The sequence below is a fragment of the Peromyscus eremicus genome, chromosome 3 (assembly GCF_949786415.1).
Source record: "Peromyscus eremicus chromosome 3, PerEre_H2_v1, whole genome shotgun sequence".
In the NCBI taxonomy this organism is placed as follows: domain Eukaryota; kingdom Metazoa; phylum Chordata; class Mammalia; order Rodentia; family Cricetidae; genus Peromyscus; species Peromyscus eremicus.
In genome coordinates, this window is record NC_081418.1 from 27,527,046 (window position 1) to 27,541,228 (window position 14,183).

Sequence of the window (14,183 nt, forward strand, 5' to 3'; positions counted from 1 at the left end):
ATAAGTATACAATTACATTTGAAAAGAATTGATTGAGAACATTCCAGAATTATCAGAAAACTTATTTCTGTGGACATTGTGTGTGTGTGTGTGTGTGTGTGTGTGTGTGTGTGTGTGTGTGTATGTGTGTGTGTGTGTGTGTGTGTGTGTATTTGAGTGTGTATGTGTGTGTATATTCAAATGGAAAGTCTTTATCAGAGGATATTGTGCATGGAGTCCTAAGGTTTGGTTTTGATAATAAATTATAACACTCATTCATAGTGAGGGTGACTCTAGGGCAGAGTTAGGTAACTTAGCTAACTGGGTAGGCGTCTGCCCTGCCAATCATCAACAAGGTTGCTGTGAGTCTGCACTAACATATCAAAGCAGTAGAATTCCAATGGAAATGTAAGAAATGAATGTTCCCTAACTGGCAGCACGGTTTTCACTTGGTTGTCCCTATAAAGCCTTAGAGTACTTTACTCAGGTTTGGTTGAGAATTCTGCAATTTGTTTTTCTTCCTTTCTCAAGGGAATTTGAGGAGAAGAAAATGTACTACCTTTGATTTCTTTTTTAATATTCTATGGCAAATTCTAAAGAAAAATGTATCATATTACTAATCTTTACTTGGTAAGTTTTTTTAAATGTTTTTATTTTATAATTAATTTAATTATACATATCGGCCACAGATTCCCCTGTCCTCCCTCCTCCCACTCCCCAGTCTTCCCCCAAACCTACCCCCCAATCCCACCTCCTCCAAGGCAAGGTCTCCCCTGGGGAGTCAGCCCAGCCTGGTAGATTCAGTTGCTGCAGGTCCAAACTAGTGGAAACACATGAACTGTGAACCAGTAGCTGAGGAGCCTCGATGGAACTGAACCAGGCCCTCTGGATAAGTGAGACAGTTGATTAGCTTGAACTATTTAGAAGGCCCCCAGGCAGTGGAACCGGGACCTGTTCTTGGTGCATAAGCTGGCTTTTTGGAACTTAGGGCCTAGGCTGAGACACTTTACTTGGTAAGTTTTATTCACATTTTTTCACTGATTAAATTTGTTGACAATTTCATACATGTATGCATGCAATGCATTGTTCCCCCTCATCTCCACTGTCAGCCTCTATCTTCCCTACAAGCATTTTTCCCACACGCACATAGCTTTTTGTTTGGTTTCTGACCCATTGATTTTAACCAGGATAATCTTTGTAGCCACAGAGTTTGAATCAGCCATGGGATCACTTGTAGATTCATTTAGTTGGAACTTTTCTTACTAATATGATTCTCTTCATTTAGACACAATTTTAGTGAATTGTAGTTTTGGTCTGCATTGAATTTTTAGAAGATTTTTGTCTTCTTTCTGTTTTTTAAGTTTTATGTTGAAGAACTGTCATTCATTTATTTAATACCTCATTCAGTCTGTATCTATATTTCTTGTGAATGTGATGTCTCTTTGAGAAACATTTACAGTATTCCTCCTCTCTGAAACAACTCAGAGTTTAATGAAAAGAAACCACACATAGGAATACAGGGAGATGTTTTGGTCAACAGGATTAAAGCAATGGTACAATGAGAGCTTTGGAGACATTATGGAATTGACTTTGAAGGGAATCTAAGTAGTGCTCTCAGTGAGAGAGTATGGGGATGAGATGAGGTTAGAAGGAATGGACAGAGTTTGTAGAAATCAGTAGTGAAAGAGGTACATCTGAACAGAGGAGGCATCAAGGGCATGACAAATTCTGGCAATTGCAAGGACAGCCATTCTGCAGAATAAATAATTATGGAAGTAGACGAAGACATCCCCCACATAAAAGAACTACGTGGCAAATACAGTGCTTTGCAGAGGGACTCTACTCTCCAGATTTAAAACATTTTGCAAATGGAAGTGATTTCTTACTTGACACCTTTGTTTTTTGTTTTTGTTTTTACATTTTTCCATTTCATTGAAAATAGATTCTTCTCTCAAATGACATATCCTGATTACAGTTTGACCTCCCTCTACTCCTCCCAGTTTCTCCTCTCCTTTCCTCCAATTAGATTCCACTCCCCTTCTGTCTCTCATTTGAAAAGAACAGGCTTCTAAGAGATAACACAACAAAATAAAGTATAAAAAGATAAAACAAAAACCATCATTTCAGAGTTGAACAAGGCACCAAACAGAAGGAAAATGCCCCAAGAGAAGGCAAAAGAATCAGAGACCCACTTGTTCATACATTCAGGAGTCCCATAAAAACTTGAAATGAAAGTTACAATATATATGTAAAGAACACAGTGCAGATCCATGTAGGCCCTTCACTTGCTTCAGAGGAATCTTCGGGTTTTAGTATGTATATTGTGAATCATATATTACCTGGAGGGTCATGTATATTTTCAATCAAAATAGCATAGCCTAAAAACTAAATTAAAAATTTCCAGACCTGAACATTTCTTCCACTACTAGATAAAGTGATGATTGTTTTGAAAATAATAGCATCTGATTCTTTTAAAGTTAATCATATCATCATTGTTTCTGTAAAGTAAAAAAAGTAAAACAACAGATCTCTTGTTGTTCTAGTGCAAAAATTGCTTAACGGAACCTAAGTGTTTTCATCTGCAAATAGAGAATAAAATCTACTTTGTAGATTATTTTGGGAAGATTAAATCAAAGACCACATACAATGCTTTAGCATTATTGCTTGAAATAGTTTAACTCTTTAATAATTGTTCCACTCATTCTTCTTTTCCAATAAAATTATGCTTTAATGTAGTAAATTTAGATTCTAATAATATAATTTACAACTGCATAGCTTTTGGATATGTTAATTATTTATCTTTTCAAACAACTAGTAAAATAAAAAAATATGAGATTTTAGAGTGTATCAGTTTTTTTTAAACACACAACTATCAAAGGCCCAGCCCAGATGCATACCATATGAGTTGATGAAAATGTACATAGGAAGTTATGATAAAAGCTTTTCTTTTTAGTCTACCGTATCTTAAATTCAAGGTTACTCTTTCACAGCTGGTATATATTAGATATAAAGAACAGAATACTGAGGATACTTCTACCGACAAAATGAGTTTAGGGGACTTTGCACTGAGTATCCCTTCCGCATGGACAAGCCACCATGATCTGAAAAACATAGATGGGGTGTTATATTTTGCCTAAAATTTGGAATCTTTGTAAAACATATGGACAAGTAAATTCTGTCTTCCTAGTTATAGTGGAATTGGGGAAAAAATCACATTCCTTTAAAAGTACTAGTGACAAAAGAAGAGACCTCAATGAGAAAGAAACGTAAGTTAGTGGGAAGAGATCAGTGGGAACTCTTCAAGCAAACAAGACTGCTTCCATATTTGCCAGTATTTCCTCTTGTCTCTTTGCTAACATGATTCTAATAAGTCTTGTTTAACTGACTCAGCTTCAACTGATGAAATAAGATTTTTCTATGGAAACCAACCTTAGATTTTGCTCTTTCCAACTGCTGCCAATGCATAGTTTAGAGTAATGGCACATGAGGGGAAGTCAGCTGGGAGCCCTGATGAAGGTTCCCTTCTTATAAAAGGCCTGGAAGATAACACTTTGGAATAACCTCATTCCATTCCACCCCTACTGTGGTTATATATTGTGTATCAAATAAAGCTTGCTTGAGGATCAGAGGAGAGAGCCAACCACTAGATCAAACATAGAGGCCAGGCAGTGGTGGCACACACCTTTAGTCCTAACACTCGGGAGGCAGATATCCTTCTGGATCTCTTTGAGTTCAAAGCCACCCTGGACTACATGAGATTGATTCAGTCTAGGAGAGAAACAGAGCTAGGCAGTGGTGGCACACAACTTTAATCCCAGTATTTGGGAGTCATATGTCTTTAATCCCAGCACTAGGAAGGAAGTGGTATGTCTGGACATAGAAAGGTATATAAGGAATAAGGAGAGAGAAACTAGAGCTTTTTTGGCTGAGAACTCAAACTTTTTGCTAAGGACTTAGGGCCTTTTCAGCTGAGGACTTAGAGGCTTGCAGTCTGAGCATTCCTGGAGACAGGATCTCGCCTTCCTTTCAGCCTGAGGATTCGGTAGTGGTGAGAAGTTTCTCTAGTGTCTTCTTCCTTTGTCTCTGATTTTTCAGCACTTACCCCAATATCTGGCTCCAGATTTTTTATTTTAATGCCATTTAAAAATCATGCAACATCCTACCTTTGGTAATATCTGGCATTTGCAGTTGTTTTGCAACCATATAGTTACAATTATAGGAATAATCAACATACTAAAGACAATGGAACAAAAAAGAAATTTGTTTACTTTATATATTAACATGGCTAAGCTGCCAAACTGATCCTAAAACTGTGTATATTTTTCTCCCAAACTATTAAGGTTGTATGGTTTAGTCATTGATGGTTAAATACTTTCTTGCTTAAACACCAAGGATTACGTAAAAGACATAAGATTTTTCTGTCTTTGCTTCCCTTCCCCCCATTTATATATTTTGATGTTGGTAGGATAATTTCATTTTTTTAAAGAATGTGAAAAACTAGCTGAAAACTGAAAAAGTCAGCCCATTCTAGCACCCAAAACATCTAAAGTAACCCAAATAGCATCAGTAAGCAAATGGGTGAAGAAATCATATTATGTCTGCACTGAGAAATATTATTTAGCAATCAAAAGGAATTATTGATCTTCTTATAATAGATAATCCTCAATTATATCAGTTATATCAGACTTGGGAGACTATGATACTCTATTCATCTTTTTTTTTACTGCATGTGTGTTTGCATGTGTAAATATGCATATATACACATTTGTGTGTATGCATGTGACGATCAGAGTTCAACATCAGGTATCTTCCTTGATCTCTACACAGGTTTTTTTTCTCAGACTGGAGGTCACTGATTGCCTAGGCTAGCTAGCCAATGAGCTCCAGGGATGCACTTGTTTCTACCCTCGTCCCAAGTTCTGGGGTTAGAGACATGTTCATAGGTGCCAGCTTGTTTCTTGGGTGCTGTGGAACACAAACTCAAGATTTCTGTCATGTTTATCAACTAAGCCATCTACCTCATGGTCTGTATATAAAACTCTAGAACAGATGAAAATTATTTGCTTTAGAATAAAACACAGTAATGATTTCCACTATAGGTTGTATAATGGCAAACAAAGAGACCTTGGGGCAATAAAAAAGTAAGTCTATTGATAAAGACAATGGATTAATGGATAGCATATTACAGAACTCCTATAATTGTGTGCTTAATATCATCTAATTTTATCTTATTTTAAAATGGTAATCAAAAATAAAAGATAATAAGTTCTTTTTACTTAATCTAGTGAAGATAAATGAAGATTTACAAGAGAATTAGATATTGGGAAGAAATGCAATTTATTAGGATGCCACCAAAAATATATTTAACACATACTCTTTTGCTCAGTATTTCTACTTAAATCAATTTGTATTTTAATCAACTTGAAAATAATCATAGATGCAGGCAAATATAAAATATTTATATATGTATATAGTTTTAATCAGTAATAAAACAGGTAATGCTTTGAGTCAAACTTGTTTCATTGGCTCAAAAATTACAGCAATTAAATATAAAATGGAAACTATAACATAAAAAACTCAGTTAATAAAAAAGATAAATCTATATATGAAAAAATATACAAATCCATAAACTCCTAAACTTACAATGGTTACCAAGAGTTTGCTCCTGGAAGTCAATGGGAAACATCATGGCAAGCACCAGGGTGAACCAAAGCCAAATATACTGAAGGACAGTGAAGAAATGTCACTATTGTAGGATGCTGCCTATGTAGGCTAGCTAGGGAAACAGTGAGACTCAGGATATCAGATACAGAAGACATGAAATTGCTCAATAGGTAAAGACACTGAGAAAAAGAGATTGAGAATGAAACAATAAAAAACTCACCACTCCCCATCAAATGACTCTTCAAATTAAAATTCAAAGTCACTTGAAAAACTCTGAAGAATCCTGACAAAACTGTATACTGGCAGTAAACCAAGATATATTTGCTCAACTGGTTTTAATACAGCAATTTGGAAACCTTTCATAATGTTTACATTATTACTGAATTATGGAATATTAAAATTAATATGCAATCAGATAAACTTGTGTAAGTATATTTGGAGACATTCTGTCTTGATACATTGTGTACCCTAATAAATTTGCCTGAGGATCAGAGGAAAGAACCAGCCACTAGATTAGACATAGAGGTCAGGCAGTGGTGGCACACACACTTAATCTTATTACTTGGGAGGCAGAGATCTGTCTGGATCTTTGTGAGTTCAAGGCCATACTGGAAACAGAGCCAGGTAGTGGTGGCACACACCTTTAATCTCAGCACTGGGAAGCACACATGCCTTTAATCCTAGGAAGTGATGTCTGGACAGAGAAAGGTATATAAGGCATGAGGAAACAGGAACTCATTCTCTTTAGGCTGAGGATTTTTGTAGAGGTAAGAACTAGTGGCTGGCTGTTCTGCTTCTCTGACCTTTCAGCTTTCAACCTGACATCTGGCTCTGGGTTTTTTATTAAAAGACCATCTAGATTCAAACAGCATCTTCCTCGTCCAATTTGTGGGGCACGAATTCATGAAAAAGTGGCTTTTCTGTGGCCTTACAGGTCACAGCTCATGCCTGAACTGCACACAGCCAGAATCCTTAACCCATTGGTTAAGTTTTTGTTGCAGCCTCTCTGTAGCAAACTCTATTTTTTTATATGGCTCCAAAAACCATAGAAATTAGCCACTTTCTTTCATTCCCTCATGCAGACAACTGGCTCTTTGCCTTCTCTCCTCTACTGGTAGGTTGTGGGCTCTCCCTGGATCCCCATCTGGGGATGCTACCATACTAGGTAGCTGCCTTGAAACCCACTTGGGCTTCTACTGTTCTATGCAGAAGCAGTCAGCCTCATATCTGAATCATCATTGTTGGCAGATTTGGTGAGTCAATTAAGATTTCTTAAAGTGAGGAATTAGTTAAAGAACAGTTTTTTCCCACATTAAAAAAAATGGGAAACATTTTTATAATGGAAGACAATTGGTCTTTGACTATACGTTAAACGGTCTGAAAACTGAACAATTAAATGAGAGGATAATTAATGTTGATGCGATAGATGTAATGTCAATTACAAATATTATTTATTTGATCATTTTTGTTTTATCATTAAAAAAGTTGGTTAATATGAGTGCCAAGATAAATATTTTGGAAAAACTTATTAAAACAGATCACAAAGAAATTCAGACCAAGACAGAGGAATTTAAAGGTGAACCAATCTCAGCTTTGCATTATACAGTCACAGAGAAACAGCCTAAGGCTATCAAACAGCCAATTCTAATCTATCCAGTAACCTTACAGAAACTGCCAAATGCTCAAGGCTGTATAAGAGATGACTGGACTTCTGTGAAAATGTTAGATAAGAGGTGATTCAAAGAAGCTATAGTGTCATATGGTATGCATTCCCCACTTGTAAAGCAGATGTTAAACTTGTGGTCAACTTGTAATAGAATTATCCCTCAAGACTGGAGAGATTTGGTTTTAGCAGTCTTAGAGGCTGGTTACCAACTACAATGGAGGACCTGGTGGAAGGATGAGGCTAAGACCATTGAACAATGAAGTAGGGCTAGAGGTATGGAAATCTCCCAAGATCAACTTCTTGGAGAAGGTGATTGCGTTGATATACATAGACAATCTTTATATGATGACCACACCCTGGTTTTATGCTGAATGGCAGCCTTGAATACTTGGAACATAAATGAAGAAGTAGGAAGGAAAATTGAGTCATTTACAAAAGTTATACAGGGCCCAAAAGAAATCTTCACTAAATTCTTACAAAGGCTGTCTTTAACAGTAAACAGAATGATACCAAATTCAGAAACTAGACAGATAATAATTGAATCACTGGTTTTTGAAAAAGCTAATGCACAATGCAAAAGAGTAATTAGGCTGTTAAAGGCAATATCAACACCCTTGGAGAAATGGATCTGAGACACAATTAATATTGAATCTCATGATCATGATGATACTTGGATACGAGAGGTAATTTCCAGAGGTTTGAAGAAAAATAGTAATGTCAGGTGTTTCAAATGTGGTAAACAAGGTCACCTAAAAAGAGATTGTAAACAGGGCATTCCTAGAAACAGTGTGTTTTCAAGGAATAGTCCCAGCAGTTTGCCCCCCCCCCCTTTCTGGATTATGAGGAAGGTGAGGCAAAAGTAAACATTGGACTAACAAATGTAGATCAATAAGGGACAGACATGGTAATCTTTTGCCTTTTTCATCAGAAAACACTTTAAGGGACCTCTCGCAGGCCCCTCTGACAAATTCAGTTCTGTCTTTGCCTGTTATCATGGAAGAAACCATTCCCAGAGCAATTAAAGAACCTAATGACTATTGTAAAACACCATCCTGCTCTGGATGATAGAACAGCTTTAGAAAATAAACAAAAAATTAAGTGAAACCAAAAAGATCAAAATTAATAAAAGATTAGAAAAGGAAACCTCCCCAAAGGTATGGTTGGGGAGGGGCTTTGTTTTTGTCTTTCAGGAGAATGAAGGTTAAGGGAGCTGAAGAACACTGGACAAATGAGAAATCTTAAGAAAAAGGACAAATCATCCAGAAAAATGTCCCAAGAAAAAGATTTTCTTCAGTGAACCATGGCCATGGCTAACAGTGACTTTGGAGCCTCCAAAAAGATGATGGGACCCCACAATGACATTCTATCAGGATAATACCATTAAGCTGAAAAATACCACCAAAGATGGGCTTTGAACTACAAAGTGCTCGGGACAATATCGAGATGGCTGAGATGATCCAGCCTCACTGACTATTTGAACAAGGACTTGAGACAAGCCCTACACTTTCCCATTATGCAGAGATGAAAAAAATGATACAGCCATCTCTCTCAGGACTTGACAATTAAGCTAAAACTTTTCAGCATCCTCTAAAGATGCTTTGTCCCCAGGCAGCAGGAAGTAATTTTAAGAACATGACACCCACATTCCCAAGAGGTGCAGTGGGTGGTTTTTGGTTATTCAATGCGTTGTTGATAATTGTCATTGTTTAGGGTGGTTGATTACAAGTTGTTAATTGATAATGGTCAGGGAAAAAAGCTAAACACAGAAGATTAGATTTAGGATTCTTGTTTGAGAAAAAAAAGAAAAAAAGAGGATATAGAAATTATAGGATAAAATGTAGAATCTACTCTAAAAGAAAACAAGAGAATACAGATATAATAAGATAAAAGATAGAGTATTTAATCTACTCTCCAAAAAAGATACAGAAAAAATGGATAAAGGGTAGATTATCGACTCTACTCTGAAAAGCAAACAGGGGAGGAAATAGAAATGATAAGATAAAAAGGTAGATTATTGAACCTACTTTTAGGAAGCAATTAATAGTTACAAATATTTTACACTCAATAGGATTTTTGTATATTATATAAAAATTATGTATATTGATACAAGTTTAAGATTAATTTTGTTAGAAAATACTATTCATATATTTCTAATCTTGTTCAAGGTACTGTACTTATATAGCTCATTTAACAATGTAATGCAAGTTGCTAGTCCTTGAATGTTATTATTACCAAATAATTAAGATATAAGAAATGCAAGTTAATAATCATTATAATTAAACTTGTAGTTATATTAGAGATGTTTTGAAGGTCAAACAGAAATATATTTTAGATAAACAGGTCATCTTCAAATATTTCAGAGAACTACAGAATATAGCATTTAAGATGTTTTAATTACATAGATTTTTTTTATGACACTGAGACATGTCTGCTCCTGTCAGCACCAATATACTTCAGAAAAGATGATGGGCATCAGAGAAACACTTCATGGAGTTTACTTTCTTTGTGGCTAAAGTTAGCCACTGGGCAAGAAAATGTCCTTTTTTAGATGGCTGACAGTATGCTGTCCAAAATGGACAAGCAGGACACAAAAGAAAGGACTGCCAAACCTTGCCAAGACAAGGTAGGGAAACCATTCAGAAAATTCTGCTTCACAGATGAGTCTGTCAGATATGTTAGACCTGTAGGCCAAAGATGAATACCCCAACCAACACTGCAGAGAAATCTTGAGTGACTGGCCAGTCAGCCAGCTGTTTCTGTCATTTCTCACATCTTTTGATAGTCTCTTGTTTGCAATTTCTGCTTATTTAGGTAAGATTATTTCCTTCTTGGGCCTCTGAGGGAGTTAAAGATAAGATAGTTATAGTTACAGTTCTTGTTAACAAATTCAGAAAAGAAATTCACTGCAGAGTTGTAAAGTGTATAAATTTGAAAGACATCAAAACATAGTTTTCAATTGGTAATACAAGTTAGGATAGAAAGTGAATTACATACAGCATTTTGGACTCACCAAGATAAGATAGATAATGGAGTATCTTCTCTGAATTTGTCAAATGTTAATGGACTGGATATTGTTAATCTAATTCTTGACTGTATATATTGTGTGTACTTATTTACTTATTGTATATAGTTTTTATTCTATTAGCTATAACCTTCCTTTATTATTTTAGACAAAAAAAGGAAATGTGGTGATATATTGTGTACCCTAATAAATTTGTCTGAGGAGCAGAGGACAGAGCCAGCCACTGGATTAAACAGAGATCAGGCAGTGGTGGCACACATCCTCAATCCTATCACTTGGGAGGCAGAGATTTGCTGTGGGATGTCTTTCTGTACACTGAATATGTGTTGCCCTGATTGGCTGATAAATAAAATGCTGATTAGCCAGTAGCCAGGCAGGAAGTATAGGTGGGTGGGGGGGTGAGCAGATGAGGCGAATTCTGGGAAGAGGACAGGCTGAGTCAGGAGTCACCAGCCAGACACAGAGGAACCAAGGTGTCAAGGCAGAACTGAGAAAAGGTACCAAGCCAAGTGGCTAAACATGAATAAGAACTATGGGTTAACTTAAATGTAAGAGCTAGTCAGTATTAAACCTGAGCTAATGGCTGAACAGTTATAAGTAAGCTTCTGAGCGATTATTCTATAAGTGGACCACAGGACTGTGGGGGCTTGGCGAGACTGGAGAAACCTTCCTACTACAGAGATTCATCTGGATTTCTGCGAGTTCAAGGCCACACTGGAAACAGAGCCAGGCAGTGGTTACACACACTTTTAATCCCAGTACTGGGAAGCACACATGCCTTTAATTCCAGGAAGTGATGTCTGGGCAGAGAAAGACATATAAGGTGCGAGGAAAGAGGAGCTCTTTCTTTTTAGGCTGACGATTTTATAGAGGTAAGAACTAGTAGCTGGCTATTCTGCTTCTCTAATCTTTCAGCTTTCACCCTGATATCCTGCTCTTTTTTTTTTAAGACCATCTTTATTTTAACTACAACATGCAGTTCTCAGTGCTGTTGGCCTCAACATTCATTTCACTAATGGTCAAAGGCATGCTGGGGATAGTACATTCATAGCCTTCTGGGTAAGATGGTTGCCTAGAAGAGCAATCATCATGTATAATTCATCTCTCCTTTTTGCACTACTGCAAGTATTTGGCATTTTAAAAATATTAGATGTAATTGAAAAGCATCAAAAGAATATGATGCTTTGTGACATATAGAATGATGTGAAATTCAAACTTGTGTTTATAAACTTGTGTTAGAATACGGCACTTGTATTAATTTATGTATCTTACATTTTAAGCATATTTGAATTTTGAAACAGAGACCATGTGACCTACAGACCCCAAATATGTACTAACTGGACATCTAAATATATAGTTTGCTAACTACTCACCTAGCCCATCACTAATAATCAGGTTTAATCAAGAGCTCTTATCAGACTGAATTCAGTTTCCTATCAGACACTTGGTTTCCTAATATTGTTAGAATAGAAGGGTAATGTGCCTTCCAATGGAAACCAATACCATTGGACCACAGAGACCCTATCAAATGTGAGCCCTTATGAGCAGGCCCTAGATATGATTCTTCTAGTTCAGGTTAATTATTCTATAATTATCCAATTATTACCCTGCTTCTCTTACTCCTAAACAGCTGGTTGTAGATTTTACACACAGGTGAAATAAATAACCCCAATTTATTAATTTTAAGTGTGATTAGTGTACATATGGCTTTGATTCCCCCCACCTGTCAAGCTCTGGTTTTACATATATTCAAATTAGGCAAGCATAATATGTGCAACCTGCTTACAATATGGTGCCTTTCACATGATACAGAGTTGATACTGATAAATGGCTGAAGCCAGAAGAGAGTGTCATGGCTCGGGTTAATTGTCAAGTTGACAGGCTCTAGAATCACTGGGACAGGCCTCTGGGCATGCTTGTGGGGAATTATCTTGATTTGCATTAATTGCTGTGGAAAGACCTATCTTGGCTGTGGGCAAGACTGCTCCCTTAGCAAGGGATTATGGATTATATAAACAGAAAATGAACTGACCAGCAGTAAGCATCCATTGCTCTGCCATCCTGATTATGGATGGTATGTGACCTGCTGCTTCAAGACCCCCTACTTTACTTTCCTACCCTGATGCACACTGTACCCTGAACTGTTGTGAGCCAAAAGTAAGCCCTTTCTCCCTTAAGCTCCTCCTTTTGTCAGAGTTAATCACAACCAAAGGAAAGAAAATAAGACATGGATTTAGAATTCCTTTCCATCAGCATACTACCATAAGTCAATTAAATAACAACAATAAAAATTAGAACATGAATGAAATAAATATAATGCAAAAAAATCTGATAAACCTTCTAAAATATATCTGTAATGGGGTGATCATAGACACAGATTTAAAAAAAAACACATATGGAAAGGAAACACAGTACAAAATATAACCAGATACAAATTTAAAAGTAAGGTAAATATAAAATAACATGTAAAAACTAGGACATGAAAATTGTAACCACTAAAATATAAAGATTCAATATTTGTGATGGATTCTAAACCAGACACAAATAAGATACAAACAAGAAAATTCAGAGGTTTGAGTGGATATTGAGGAAGACTGATATGCAGCCCATGGACAAAAAGCAAGAAAAACATAAATGGATACTCAATAAAAGTGGAAGATGGATTGACAATCTTCATTATGCATTCACTAAGAATATAGAAAGAAAAACATTCAAGAGTTTGGCAAGGCACTGATAATAAATGGAAATACTTCATCATTTCAGAAATTAACAAGGAAAGGCCAAACTTTACTTATCTTGAATAAAAGATAAATATAAAATGTTATTTCTTTTTCCTGAGTCTATGCATCCCAAATTAGACTCAAACTTGCTGTATAGCCATGGATGACTTTGAACCTTTAACCTGGCTGCCTTTACCTCTTTTTGGTTCCTGGGTGTTACATCTGTACCACAGGATTCAGCATCACACCAGATTTTATGTGCTTCTGGGGCTCCATCCCTAAGCTGTCTCTCTGTTCCCCAAATGTTTTTCGAGTTATGCTACATACCTAGTCCAAGAAAATATAAAATTTCAAAGCTGCCAAAAAGAAATGAGATGATCCAAAAGAACAAGAGACCAACATCAGTACTGCTACTTTGCAAAGGTATTTCAAAAACTAGCATACATTTCAAAAGGAATAAAATAAAATCCAACTGTTTGAACAACATGTATGTTTCTATATAATCTATAGAATTCTATAATGACATGATATAATTATAATATACACCCACTAGGACTCAAATTCTATGATTGGAACATTGAAAATTGGAATTTTGGCTTTCTTCCTTGGGGTCATGTGGTCTTTTGCTCCTTTTTGGTGCTATGAAGCAGTAGTGAGGCACAGCACAACGTCCACCACCCAGACTCAAGGGTGAACAATCGATCTTCCAGAGAACATCCATGGACACTAACAGTTGTAGGGTGTTTGCATTCCTCTCCCCGCCCTTCCTCCCTCCCTCTCTCCCTCCCTCCTTCCTTCTTCCCCCCTCCCTCTCCCTTCCCTCCTTCTCTTTCTTTGAGTTGTTTTTTGAGACAGAGGTCTCATTGCTCCAGTTGGCTTGAAATTCACAAACCTCCTGCCTCAGTTTCTAGTGTGCTGGGAAATACAGGTATGCAGCACCACAGCAGATAAGTACTGCTTCCCTGATTCAGAAAGTTTACCTTGGGATAAGTGTAGGAATAACTGTATAACAAACAATAAGCCTGAATGGGAGGATAAATAATGAATACATATATCTGGGGTTTTTCATGCCGTTCTTATATCAGGTAAATCAAGCAAACAGCAAACAAGTGAGCACTGAGGGTTCTTGAAG